This window comes from Ranitomeya imitator, chromosome 4 (assembly GCF_032444005.1).
Source record: "Ranitomeya imitator isolate aRanImi1 chromosome 4, aRanImi1.pri, whole genome shotgun sequence".
NCBI classification, from domain to species: domain Eukaryota; kingdom Metazoa; phylum Chordata; class Amphibia; order Anura; family Dendrobatidae; genus Ranitomeya; species Ranitomeya imitator.
The window spans coordinates 672,376,140-672,390,724 of NC_091285.1; positions in this window are offsets into that span (position 1 = coordinate 672,376,140).

Below are 14,585 nucleotides of genomic sequence, written 5' to 3' on the forward strand. Positions count from 1 at the left end.
GAAGCTCCGCTTTATCTTTGGCGTCTTGCACGGCGGCGTCCCTTTCTCTGTCTGTGGAATCTGCCTTGCTTAACTCTGATAGGGCTTCGTCGATTTTAGAGTCTTTTAGGAAGGCAGCATACTTTGCGGACAGTCTCTTGTATCTGCCGTGAGCCGTGTCTAGCTGTCTTATAGTGTCCTGTAAACTCGCTGCATCATCTTTGTGGCGTTGGATGCTTGACATGAGGGAGGCGACTCGTTCCCATAGGTCGTCCAAGTTGTCATTGAACTCATCCCTTGTGGAACAGTAATTCTCAAGGACCTTTAATGTTGGCTTGATGGAATGTACTGGTCGTGCATCTGGGTCTGCTGCGGAAGCAGGCTCTGCTTTCTGATCTTCATAATGGACAGTATCAGGTTGTATTTGCTCTGTTTCAGCATTGGGGAACTGCGTAAGGTCCTTTTCGGCCATTTATTTTGATTTAAGGTGCATTGCCCCTTTAAGAAACTGAACCTTTGAATTGGGGGCTGGAAATTGCGGTGCAGCTTAGTTGCGACCCCCTATTAAGATTCCCAAGGTGTTTTTGGAGAATTGTGGGGTTCTGCAGTTTGACAATCTGCAGCGATGTGGTATAATACACGGAGAGTCTTTATGCACAATGTGGTCTGAGGTGATGCTGCAGGAGATTTCTTAGCAGAGCGGGGCTGCAGTATGGGAGAAGGCAGAGCATGGGCACATGGATAGGAATATAAGGATGATTGTGGCCGGGCTTCAAGGCAGTCTTTCGACTGTTCTGTCCCCACATGAGGCGAATGAAGGTGTCGCAGACTAATAAGAGTTGTGAGAGAGTCGTACCTTCGTATTTCCTCGATATGAGGCAGACAGGACCAATGCTGCTCAGCGTCCGAAGAGATGATGCACTCCAGGGATTGTGTAATCCAGACTTGTTTATTTTGTAGATCTGGACATACAGCGTATAACTGGTAATACAGTACTTTCTCCAGAAATGCAGGGTAGACAGGGTACAGTAAGATGTAGCACCAAGTGTGTCTGCAAGTGTGAGCAGCATGAGAGAGTGGTCGAAAGACTGATGCCTTCCTAAGCCCAGTTCAAAAGCACGTCCTCTCACAACAGAAAGTAAACTGGAAATGGCTGCCAGAGGAAGAGAAGATTTGACCCCTGAACCGGATGTAAGACATGCCCACAAGAAATACATGAAAAACAAGCTGCCATACAGAAAAAGGCCATTGGGTGGCAGCAGAGTAAAATATAACAACATACATGGAAACTAAGGAACATACATGGAACAGCACAACCCTGTGGTTATGGTGCTCCCGAGCTAGTGGGGTAACGGCTGGGAGTAATTGTTGGTACATTTTATGTTCACTTTTTGTTTGGTAATCACCAGATCTTATGAGCTTCAAGGACTCCTCCCAGCATGTTAATGTTCTTTATGCTTTGATGTTTTATTGTATGCTGTTTTTAATTCTTATATTGTCCCCTTCATATATTTGCAGGAATGGTGTATATCCACTTAGTGCTAAATTTTATATTACCTAAGATGGTGGATAGCACAGACTGAGTGGATTACCTGGAGCCGGGCAGTTGGGGGGTTCCTTGAAGTTGGTTACAAATTGGTCTGGGGGATCCATTGGGATATGGATTCTTCCTTTTGGTATTAAATATGGTTCTGATCTGGTGAAATGTGGAGGGGAGTTTCGGCAAAGGTTTGTCGGATCCTCAGGAAGTTCAAGTGAACATTGGAACCCTGTGGTTATGGTGCTCCCGAGCCAGTGGGGTAACGGCTGGGAGTAATTGTTCGTACATTTTATGTTCACTTTATGCTTGGTAATCTCCAGATCTTATGAGCTTCAAGGACTCCTCCCAGCTAGCTAAGGTTATTTATGCTTTGTTGGGTTATTGTATGTTTGTATTAATAAAGGTGTGTATTTAAAAAAAAAAAAAAAAAGCACTTATTTGTTTCTTTTTTTAGTGGGTCCTTGAAGCTAATTATAATTTGGTCAGTAGGGGTAACCATCTCAGGTATGGACCCTCTGTTTAGGGGGGGTGTTCATCATAGTATCACCCCTTGTGTGGAGGAGTAAACATCTCGGGTGTGGCCCCTGGATGGAGGGGTGTACTTCATAGTATGACCCCCTGGAATGGAGATGTAACCATCTTTGGTATGGCCCCCTGGTGTGGAGGAGTGACCATCACGGTATGGCCCCCTGGTCTCCAGAAGCATTTATATCTTACAAGACCCTGTTAGGGTAAAGTCCCTGTGGTCATGGCAATCATATTCTACATGCATACAAATTGGGTTTTGGACGAGGTCCTGAATAGAACCTGGACAGGTTATATGCCTGGGGTGTTGGACGAGGTCCTGAATAGTACCTGGACAGGTCATATGCCTGGGGTGTTGGACGGGGTCCTGAATAACACCTGGACAGGTCATATGCCTGGGGTGTTGGACTACGTTCTGAATAGCACCTGGACAGGTTATATGCCTGGGGTATTGGACTGACGTCCTGAATAGCACCTGGACAGGTCATATGCCTGGGATGTAGGACTGATGTCCTGAATAGCACCTGGACAGGTTATATTCCTGGGGTGTTGGACTGACGTCCTGAATAGCACCTGGACAGGTCATATGCCTGGGGTGTTGGACGAGGTCCTGAATAGTACCTGTGACTTGAGAATGCTGAGGCACAGATTTTGACTGTTTATATTGACCAACTCCTATTTCTTTCAAGGTTGTTGTCTGGACGATGCAGTAATCTGGGGCATTAAACTGAAGAGCAATGCACCTAATATGGGTGTCCTGGAGTCAGTGGGAGTGACTATGAGAAAAGTAATAAAGTGCATCCCGATGCCCTTGAGCCAGTGGGAGCGGCTCGGGGTGAAGACATCAAGTGCATTAACACGAAGGGCAATGTGCCTATTCCCAATGCCTTTGTCCCAGTTGGAGAAGGTTAATGGTATATGTTATTAAGTGCCTGTAAAGCAATTAACAATGGCGTGGCAAGGTTATTAATAATCTCTTTGTAGACTTTTCTGCTATAGGCTTATTTCATTTACCATGTCCAAATATTGCAGAAATTATTTAAATTAGTTAATGATTGGTTATAATGTCGATATTATATTGTGTATGGCTTTTAATTACTCTTTGTTTATAGTATTTTTCTCTTTACATACACTCATCACTTTTTGGGTAGTAATAGTAAGTGGGTTTAAGAATTGGTTACTGCACAGCCCAGCTACTGTATGTAATGGTGGTTTCTTGAACTGAAATCGGTGAATTAGTGAGTTATTAGAGCTGGCTACAATGCATGCAGTATAATAGTTTTTGAGGCATCACAGATGTCATTATACAGATAGTCAGACTGTGGCTACCCCTTTGTTATGGTTTAGTTTCTGCATTCCCTATTATAGGATCCACATTGCAGGATGTTTAGCGGCTGGTATTTTGCTGTAGTTACCATATTATCGATCATAATTTGGTAGTGTTGCATTGTTAAAATTTATCTGTTGCAGTCCTGGAATTTTGTTCCTTATATGCACAGTCTTTCCATAGCATGCAGATCTGGTTGATGACTTTATTAGGCATGGGTGATGGGGGTCGAGTCCATTCAAGGTGTCAAATGGCCTCGCTGGTGGCGGTTTAGGAGTCAGGTGGAAGTTGCAGACAAGTTAAGGTGGACTCATTTTAACTAATAGAGGATGTAAAACCTCATGGTGGTGAGCAGGCTCGGCTTTGGTGGCCAGCCTCAAGGACGTTGTAATGGTAACATCAATCAGGGGCGGGCACAGTGGTTAAGCACAGGAGTGAGGATAATAGGGTCATTGGTGCCCTGAAAGTTTACTGGCTCTGCTTGAATGGCAAGCCAGTGCGTGCCGCCCCTTTATGGCTGTCTGTCCTGGTGCTGTATGTCAGACAGCTGGGGATATCGTAGTACTTGTGAATCCCAATGTACTAGCACTCCACCTGACTCCTACTGTGATTATTTAATCCTGTGATTTGAATAAAAGCTGTGGCCATTTTGACAACCAAAATAATGTGTTTTGTGTATTTATTTTGGTACCTAGGTTTACAGTAGTTATGGTGGTTTTAAGAAGGAGTCGGGGTCCATCCCATATCCAAATGTCATGTATTTCTATGTAGCTGTGATGCTTGGGTCGGGAGAGCGACAGCCAGTCTGAGCGTTGCGTTGCGTTCCTCACCCAAGTTACCACCGTCTGACACTTGCCTTAGCCTAACGCTCGGCGGTAACACGGAGTCACCCGCCATTCTCCTTACTCACATGGAGCCTCAATGTTTCTCTAGGAGAGAAGTTGCAGGAGATTATGGGGACATGGAAGATGACTCTCTGCCATCAAGTGGCCCCAGTCTATCAGAGAAAGTGTAGATTTAGGATAAGTAAGCATTTACCTTATTCTCCTCACCAATAACTCTCTCTCTTTCTCTCGCTCAAACAATAAAATCCTAAAATGATTTGAAAAAAAGAACAATTATAGCAGACATCAAATTCCTTTCCTGTTCTGATATTTGTGAAGAAGTGAATGTGGAACAGTCGGTTACTGACACCTCAGATCATTAACTACATAAAGGGTCCCGTTTAAATAAGGGAATAAAAATCTATAAGGGGAAAGAGATGTCCAGGCCTTACAGGGTTAATACTATAGATAAAGAAGAAAGTAACAGAACGTAATAAAGGACATAAAAAGAGTAATACAAAGTCTCCTTAAACTTTTCTTCCAACAGCGTCCCTCTAGTGAGTGTCCCCTTGGCATTTACCGTGATGTCACCGTGTGATGTCACCGCATTCTGTGAATTACTGATCACCAGTAACAACAGTAACTGTCGGAAGTGACAAAAATCTGTAACCAATCCAGTTTACATGAAATGGTGCTTCAAGGGATTGTACAGGATTAGAAACACATAACTGCTCTCTTCCAAACAACAGCGCCACACCTTTGCACAGGTTGTGTGCGGTACTGTAAGTCAGCGCCATAGAAGTAATAGAGCTGAGCTGTGAGACCAGTAAATTTACAGTACAGACCAAAAGTTTGGACACACCTTCTCATTTAAAGATTTTTCTGTATTTTCATGACTATGAAAATTGTACGTTCACACTGAAGGCATCAAAACTATGAATTAACACATGTGGAATTATAGACTTAACAAAAAAGTGTGAAACAACTGAAATTATGTCTTATATTCTAGGTTCTTCAGAGTAGCCACCTTTTGCTTTGATGACTGCTTTGCACACTCTTGGCATTCTCTTGATGAGCTTCAAGAGGTAGTCACCGGGAATGGTCTTCCAACAATCTTGAAGGAGTTCCCAGAGATGCTTAACACTTGTTGGCCCTTTTGCCTTCACTCTGCGGTCCAGCTCACCCCAAACCATCTCGATTGGGTTCAGGTCTGGTGACTGTGCAGGCCAGGTCATCTGGCGTAGCACCCCATCACTCTCCTTCTTGGTCAAATAGCCCTTACACAGCCTGGAGGTGTGTTTGGGGTCATTGTCCTGTTGAAAAATAAATGATGGTCCAACTAAACGTAAACTGGATAGAATAGCATGCCGCTGCAAGATGCTGTGGTAGCCATGCTGGTTCAGCATGCCTTCAATTTTGAATATATCCCCAACAGTGTCACCAGCAAAGCACCCCCACACCATCACACCTCCTCCTCCATGCTTCACAGTGGGAACCAGGCATGTAGAGTCCATCCGTTCACCTTTTCTGCGTCGCACAAAGACACGGTGGTTGGAACCAAAGATCTCAAATTTGGACTTATCAGACCAAAGCACAGATTTCCACTGGTCTAATGTCCATTCTTTGTGTTCTTTAGCCCAAACCAGTCTCTTCTGCTTGTTGCCTGTCCTTAGCAGTGGTTTCCTAGCAGCTATTTTACCATGAAGGCCTGCTGAACAAAGTTTCCTCTCAACAGTTGTTGTAGAGATGTGTCTGCTGCTAGAACTCTGTGTGGCATTGACCTGGTCTCTAATCTGAGCTGCTGTTAACCTGCGATTTCTGAGGCTGGTGACTCGGATAAACTTACTGTCAGAAGCAGAGGTGACTCTTGGTCTTCCTTTCCTGGGGTGGTCTTCTTGTGATCCAGTTTCTTTGTAGCTCTTGATGGTTTTTGCCACTGCACTTGGGGACACTTTCAAAGTTTTCCCAATTTTTCGGACTGACTGACCTTAATTTCTTAAAGTAATGATGGCCACTCGTTTTTCTTTACTTAGCTTCTTTTTTCTTTCCATAATACAAATTCTAACAGTCTATTTAGTAGAACTATCAGCTGTGTATCCACCAGACTTTTGCACAACACAACTGATGGTCCCAAACCCATTTATAAGGCAAGAAATCCCACTTATTAAACCTGACAGGGCACACCTGTGAAGTGAAAACCATTCCTGGTGACTACCTCTTGAAGCTCATCAAGAGAATGCCAAGAGTGTGCAAAGCAGTCATCAAAGCAAAAGGTGGCTACTTTGAAGAACCTAGAATATAAGACATATGTTCAGTTGTTTCACACTTTTTTGTTAAGTATATAATTCCACAAGTGTTATTTCATAGTTTTGATGCCTTCAGTGTGAATGTACAATTTTCATAGTCATGAAAATACAGAAAAATCTTTAAATGAGAAGGTGTGTCCAAACTTTTGGTCTGTACTGTAAATCAGGAGCGAGAGTCACAGACACCAGGGAGATGATAGGACATAAACCAGGAGCTGATATATAAGGTACTTACTCTCCACTATCTGCAGCCCTCAGAGGAGTTCCGCTCGGCAGTTGCTTATATATCACCGTCACAACATTCCGTGACATCATAACCGACATCACCTACAGCCAATGCAGTGTACATGGAATGGTCTGCTAACCCCTGATGGACACAACTGGTTTTGGCCTTAGAGACAGAACATTTTATTTATTAAGAAACTAAAATAAATAAAAAATCAGCATGTTTGGTATCGCAACATGTGGAAAAAGCCTGAACAAAATATTAAGCTAATTAACTCAAACAGTAAATGCTGTAATGGGAAATTAAAGAAAAGAATAAAAAAATGTGAAACTCTAAGAATTGCATTTTATTCAGTTGCCATCTCCTTAGAAAAATGCGATAAAAGTGATCAGAAAGTTTTAATTTCCCCACAATGATATACCGTATATACTCGAGTATAAGCCGAGATTTTCAGCCCAAATTTTTGGGCTGAAAGTGCCCCTCTCGGCTTATACTCGAGTCAATGTGGGTGGCAGGGTCGGCGGGTGAGGGGGAGAGGGCGCTGAGGTATACTTACCTAGTCCCAGAGATCCTCGCGCTGTCCCTGCCTTCCTCCCCGTCTTCTGTGCTGCAGCTTCTTCCTCTCTTCAGCGGTCACGTGGGACCGCTCATTACAGAAATGAATAAGCGGCTCCACCTCCCATAGGGGCGGAGCTGCCTATTCATTCCTCTAATCGGCGGTGCCGGTGACCGCTGACAGGAAGAGCTGCGGCACCGAAGACCAGGCAGAGGGACAGCGCGAGGATCGCCAGGACTAGGTGAGTATGTCATATTCACCTGTCCTCGTTCCAGCCGCCGGGCGTCGCTCCATCTTCCCGGCCGGCGCCTCCATCTTCCCGGCGTCTGCGCTCTGACTGTTCAGGCAGAGGGCGCGATGACGCATATAGTGGGCGCGGCGCCCTCTGCCTGATCAGTCAGAGCGGAGACGCCGGGAAGATGGAGGCGCCGGAACGAGACGCTAGGAGCTGCAATCAAGGGAGGTGAGTATGTGTTTTTTTTTTTTATTGCAGCAGCGGCGGCAGAGATTTCTATGGGGCACAATGAACGGTGCAGAGCACCGTATATGGCACAGCAATGGGGCACAATGAACGGTGCACAGCACCGTATATGGCACAGCTAGGGGGCACAATGAACGGTGCAGAGCACTATATATGGCACAGCAATGGGGCACAATGAACGGTGCAGAGCACTATATATGGCACAGCAATGGGGCACAATGAACGGTGCAGAGCACTGTATATGGCACAGCAATGGGGCACAATGAACGGTGCAGAGCATTATATATGGCACAGCAATGGGGCACAATGAACGGTGCAGAGCACCGTATATGGCACAGCTATGGGGCACAATGAACGGTGCAGAGCACTGTATATGGCACAGCTATGGGGAAATATGAACGGTGCAGAGCACCGTATATGGCACAGATATGGGGCACAATGAACGGTGCAGAGCACCGTATATGGCACAGATATGGGGCACAATGAATGGTGCAGAGCACCGTATATGGCACATCTATGGGGCACAATGAACGGTGCAGAGCACTATATATGGCACATCTATGGGGCACAGTGAACGGTGCAGAGCACCGTATATGGCACAGCAATGGGGCACAGTGAACGGTGCAGAGCACCGTATATGGCACATCTATGGGGCACAATGAACGGTGCAGAGCACTATATATGGCACAGCAATGGGGCACAATGAACGGTGCAGAGCACCGTATATGGCACAGCAATGGGGCACAATGAACGGTGCAGAGCACCGTATATGGCACAGCAATGGGGCACAATGAACGGTGCAGAGCACCGTATATGGCACAGCAATGGGGCACAATGAACGGTGCAGAGCACCGTATATGGGCACAGATATGGGGCACAATGAACGGTGCAGAGCACCGTATATGGCACAGCAATGGGGCACAATGAACGGTGCAGAGCACTATATATGGCACATCTATGGGGCACAGTGAACGGTGCAGAGCACTATATATGGCACAGCAATGGGGCACAATGAACGGTGCAGAGCACCGTATATGGCACAGCAATGGGGCACAATGAACGGTGCAGAGCACCGTATATGGCACAGCAATGGGGCACAATGAACGGTGCAGAGCACTATATGGGGCACAGCTATGGGGAAATAATGAACGGTGCAGAGCACTATAAGGCACAGCTATGGGGAAATAATGATCTATTTTTATTTTTGAAATTCAACGGTAAATGCTGCATTTCCACCCTAGGCTTATACTCGAGTCAATAAGTTTTCCCAGTTTTTTGTGGCAAAATTAGGGGGGTCGGCTTATACTCGGGTCGGCTTATACTCGAGTATATACGGTAATTGAAGATGTCAGCTTACCACGCTAAAAAAAAAAAAAAACCCTCATAGAAAAATAAAAGCAGCAGGAAATAACAAGACAAAACTACTTTTTTGTGTTTCATAAGTAACAATTTTTTTTTTTCATTTAAATAAAAAGAAACCTAAAACTTTCCAAGTTTGTTGTCGCTGTAATTGTCCTGAGCTGCAGAGTCCTATTTCCGGGACATTTTACCCCACAATGAACGGCAGAGAAACTAACCTGAGAGAACAATGGTGGGATTGCAGTTCTCCCCCAATCTCACCGCACCTGGAATTCTTCTCCGTTTCCGGCACATTGGACGTTACAATGAATGACGTTGTTCACACTACAACTCGTCTCACAAAAAACTATTCCTCAAACGGCTTCAAGTAACGGAAAAATAAAGTTATGGCTCTTGGGAAAATGGGAGGAAAAAGAATAAGAGCCAAAACTGAAAATCGCCCTGTTGGGAAGTGTTAAAAATTCCCTGGTCCTTACATAAAAACTATAGAAATGCCGGGTCCGGCCGGCCTCATCCCCACAAATAAAAACTGCTTATGGTGCACCCAACAGTCTAACATGTCCAGGAACTGTCCAGGGTCTCATCCTTTGTAACTTGCCATCAACTTCTTTGAGTGGATGGTTCCTCTTCAGCAGCATCCTGCCAGCACTATAGGTGCAGAGACTTCATTTACCTCGCTTCCCAGCATGCAATGCTCCTGTTATTCTCCGCTTGCCTGCTCTGACCTGAAAGCTGGTCTTTGATCCATATATTATTAAAACATACAATATTGTATCAGAAGTTTTTATTATTTTTTTGCAATTCTATACGCAGATTCCTTTAATAGATTTTCCTGTAAAACAAATGGAACTCTTTTCCTATCCATCACACACACACTATGATATCATTTTCCGCAGTGTCTGATCACTGTCTGACTTCTTACACATCAGTAAGCGATATTACACTTCTACTTGTCAGAGATCCCATCAATGCAGCCCACAGCGTTGCCATCTTCCGTCATCCATGAGGATGTACTACACGCACATTAGGACTAGTGTTGAGCGATACCTTCCGATATCGGAAAGTATCGGTATCGGATGGTATCGGCCGATATCGGCAAAATATCAAATCTCGCCGATACCGATACCCGATACCAATGCAAGTCAATGGGACCAAAATATCGGAATTAAAATAAACCCTTTCTTTCCTTGTAGCCTAATTCCACATGAAGGAAAACAACTAAGAATAACATAGAATGTATCGGAGGAGGTGGAGGGGACATTAAGGGCATAGAGGTTTAGCCCATTCAAATGGAATAGCAGGAATTATTAATTTTTTAAGGCGTTCGGAGTCCAAAAGATTTTGACTATCTTTAAGTTTTTAGATTTTGTCAGATATTTATGTTTCTCTACTTCCATGCTCTGCACCTTTTTTTTTTTTACTTCTACCACACTTTCTTCTTCATCATCCTCAGCAGCAGCATCATCTTTTTCATCAACTTCTTCGTCACCTTATTCATCTTCTTCACCTTCTTCCTATTATCCTTTTTTCAAAAATTCCTCATATTCTTCTCATTCAACTCTTCTTCTTCTTCATATTCAACTTCATCATCTCCTTCATATTCCTCTTCTTCATCAAAATCTTATGCGTGACAATCAGGCATTCCTGTAGTTGTTATCTATCAAAGTTTGAAGATTACACCTTCCGTTCTGCCAGTCACAAAAGATTTAAAACTGGATTTGTCCGCGTTCAGTTTGGCCTGCAGCAGCAGGTTTTTTCCAGGGGCACCACGAGGAGGAACGGACTCACCCCTATACACTGCTTAGTCTTCTTCTGCTTATAATTTAGATAATATCTTTTGCTCTGATTTTTAGTCTTATGCTTAATGTTCTGTTATGATAGCAATCCAGTGACACAGTGTGCCAGAAATCAGAGCACATACAGTGATCAGACAATAACCAAAAAACAATAGAACGAGCTCTGAGACGTGGAATCTCTGTAGACTGCAAACCTGAACCTATCCTAAACACAACTAAAGGTGGCTGTGGATTGCGCCTGACACTACCTATGCAACTCGGCACAGCCTGAGGAGCTGACTAGCCTGAAGATAGAAACACAAGCCTGACTTGCCTCAGAGAAATACCCCAAAGGAAAAGGCAGCCCCCACATATAATGACTGTTAGCAAGATGAAAAGACAAACGTAGGGATGAAATAGATTCAGCAAAGTGAGGCCCGATATTCTAGATAGAGCGAGGATAGCAAAGAGAACTTTGCAGTCTACAAAAAACCCTAAAGCAAAAAACCACGCAAAGGGGGCAAAAAGACCCACCGTGCCGAACTAACGGCACGGCGGTACACCCTTTGCGTCTCAGAGCTTCCAGCAAAACGAATAGACAAGCTGGACAGAAAAAGTAGCAACAAAAGCAAAGAAGCACTTATCTAAACAGAGCTGCAGGCCACAGGAAAAATCCAGGAGCTCAGATCCAACACTGGAACATTGACAAGGAGCAAGGAAGAAAGAATCAGGCGGAGTTAAATAACAAAGAAGCCAACGAGCTCACCAGAACACCTGAGGGAGGAAGCTCAGAAGCCGCAGTACCACTTGTGACCACAGGAGTGAATTCAGCCACAGAATTCACAACAGTACCCCCCCCTCGAGGAGGGGTCACCGAACCCTCACCAGAGCCCCCAGGCCGACCAGGATGAGCCACATGAAAGGCACGAACAAGATCTGGAGCATGGACATCAGAGGCAAAAACCCAGGAATTATCTTCCTGAGCATAACCCTTCCATTTAACCAGATACTGGAGTTTCCGTCTAGAAACACGAGAATCCAAAATTTTCTCCACAATATACTCCAATTCCCCCTCCACCAAAACCGGGGCAGGAGGCTCAACAGAAGGAACCATAGGTGCCACGTATCTCCGCAACAACGACCTATGGAATACATTATGTATGGAAAAGGAGTCTGGGAGGGTCAAACGAAAAGACACAGGATTGAGAATCTCAGAAATCCTATACGGACCAATAAAACGAGGTTTAAATTTAGGAGAGGAAACCTTCATAGGAATATGACGAGAAGATAACCAAACCAGATCCCCAACACGAAGTCGGGGACCCACACGGCGTCTGCGATTAGCGAAAAGTTGAGCCTTCTCCTGGGACAAGGTCAAATTGTCCACTACCTGAGTCCAGATCTGCTGCAACCTGTCCACCACAGAATCCACACCAGGACAGTCCGAAGACTCAACCTGTCCTGAAGAGAAACGAGGATGGAACCCAGAATTGCAGAAAAATGGAGAGACCAAGGTAGCCGAGCTGGCCCGATTATTAAGGGCGAACTCAGCCAACGGCAAAAAGGACACCCAATCATCCTGGTCTGCAGAAACAAAACATCTCAGATATGTTTCCTCGGTCTGATTAGTTCGTTCGGTCTATCCATTAGTCTGAGGATGGAAAGCCGAGGAAAAAGATAGGTCAATGCCCATCCTACCACAAAAGGCTCGCCAAAACCTTGAAACAAACTGGGAACCTCTGTCAGAAACAATATTCTCAGGAATGCCATGCAAACGAACCACATGCTGGAAGAACAAAGGCACCAAATCAGAGGAGGAAGGCAATTTAACCAAGGGCACCAGATGGACCATTTTAGAAAAGCGATCACAGACCACCCAAATGACTGACATCTTTTGAGAAACGGGAAGGTCAGAAATGAAATCCATCGAAATATGTGTCCAAGGCCTCTTTGGGACCGGCAAGGGCAAAAGCAACCCACTGGCACGAGAACAGCAGGGCTTAGCCCTAGCACAAATCCCACAGGACTGCACAAAAGTACGTACATCCCGTGACAGAGATGGCCACCAGAAGGATCTAGCCACTAAGTCTCTGGTACCAAAGATTCCAGGATGACCAGCCAACACCGAACAATGAAGTTCAGAGATAACTTTACTAGTCCACCTATCAGGGACGAACAGTTTCTCCGCCGGACAACGATCAGGTTTATTCGCCTGAAATTTTTGCAACACTCGCCGCAAATCAGGGGAGATGGCAGACACAATGACTCCTTCCTTGAGGATACTCGCCGGCTCAGATGAACCCGGAGAGTCGGGCACAAAACTCCTAGACAGAGCATCCGCCTTCACATTTTTAGAGCCCGGAAGGTACGAAATCACAAAATTGAAGCGGGCAAAGAATAACGACCAACGGGCCTGTCTAGGATTCAAGCGCTTGGCAGACTCGAGATAAGTAAGGTTCTTATGATCAGTCAATACCACCACGCGATGCTTAGCTCCTTGAAGCCAATGACGCCATTCCTCGAATGCCCACTTCATGGCCAGCAACTCTTGGTTGCCCACATCATAATTACGCTCAGCAGCCGAAAACTTCCTGGAAAAGAAAGCACATGGTTTCAACACTGAGCAACCAGAACCTCTCTGTGACAAAACCGCCCCTGCTCCAATCTCAGAAGCATCAACCTCGACCTGGAACGGAAGAGAAACATCTGGTTGACACAACACAGGGGCAGAACAAAAACGACGCTTCAACTCCTGAAAAGCTTCCACAGCAGCAGAAGACCAATTAACCAAATCAGCACCCTTCTTGGTCAAATCGGTCAATGGTTTGGCAATGCTAGAAAAATTACAGATGAAGCGACGATAAAAATTAGCAAAGCCCAGGAATTTTTGCAGACTTTTCAGAGATGTCGGCTGAGTCCAATCCTGGATGGCTTGGACCTTAACCGGATCCATCTCGATAGTAGAAGGGGAAAAGATGAACCCCAAAAATGAAACTTTCTGCACACCGAAGAGACACTTTGATCCCTTCACTAACAAAGAATTAGCACGCAGGACCTGGAAAACCATTCTGACCTGCTTCACATGAGAGTCCCAATCATCTGAGAAGATCAAAATGTCATCCAAGTAAACAATCAGGAATTTATCCAGATACTCACGGAAGATGTCATGCATAAAAGACTGAAACACAGATGGAACATTGGCAAGTCCGAACGGCATCACTAGATACTCAAAATGACCCTCGGGCGTATTAAATGCAGTTTTCCATTCATCTCCTTGCCTGATTCTCACCAGATTATACGCACCACGAAGATCTATCTTAGTGAACCAACTAGCCCCCTTAATCCGAGCAAACAAGTCAGATAACAATGGCAAGGGATACTGAAATTTAACTGTAATCTTATTAAGAAGGCGGTAATCAATACACGATCTCAGCGAACCATCCTTCTTGGCTACAAAAAAGAACCCTGCTCCCAGTGGTGATGACGATGGACGAATATGTCCCTTCTCCAGGGATTCCTTCACATAACTGCGCATAGCGGCGTGTTCAGGCACGGATAAATTAAATAATCGACCTTTAGGGAATTTACTACCAGGAATCAAATTGATAGCACAATCACAATCCCTATGCGGAGGTAGGGCATCGGACTTGGACTCTTCAAATACATCCTGATAATCAGACAAGAACT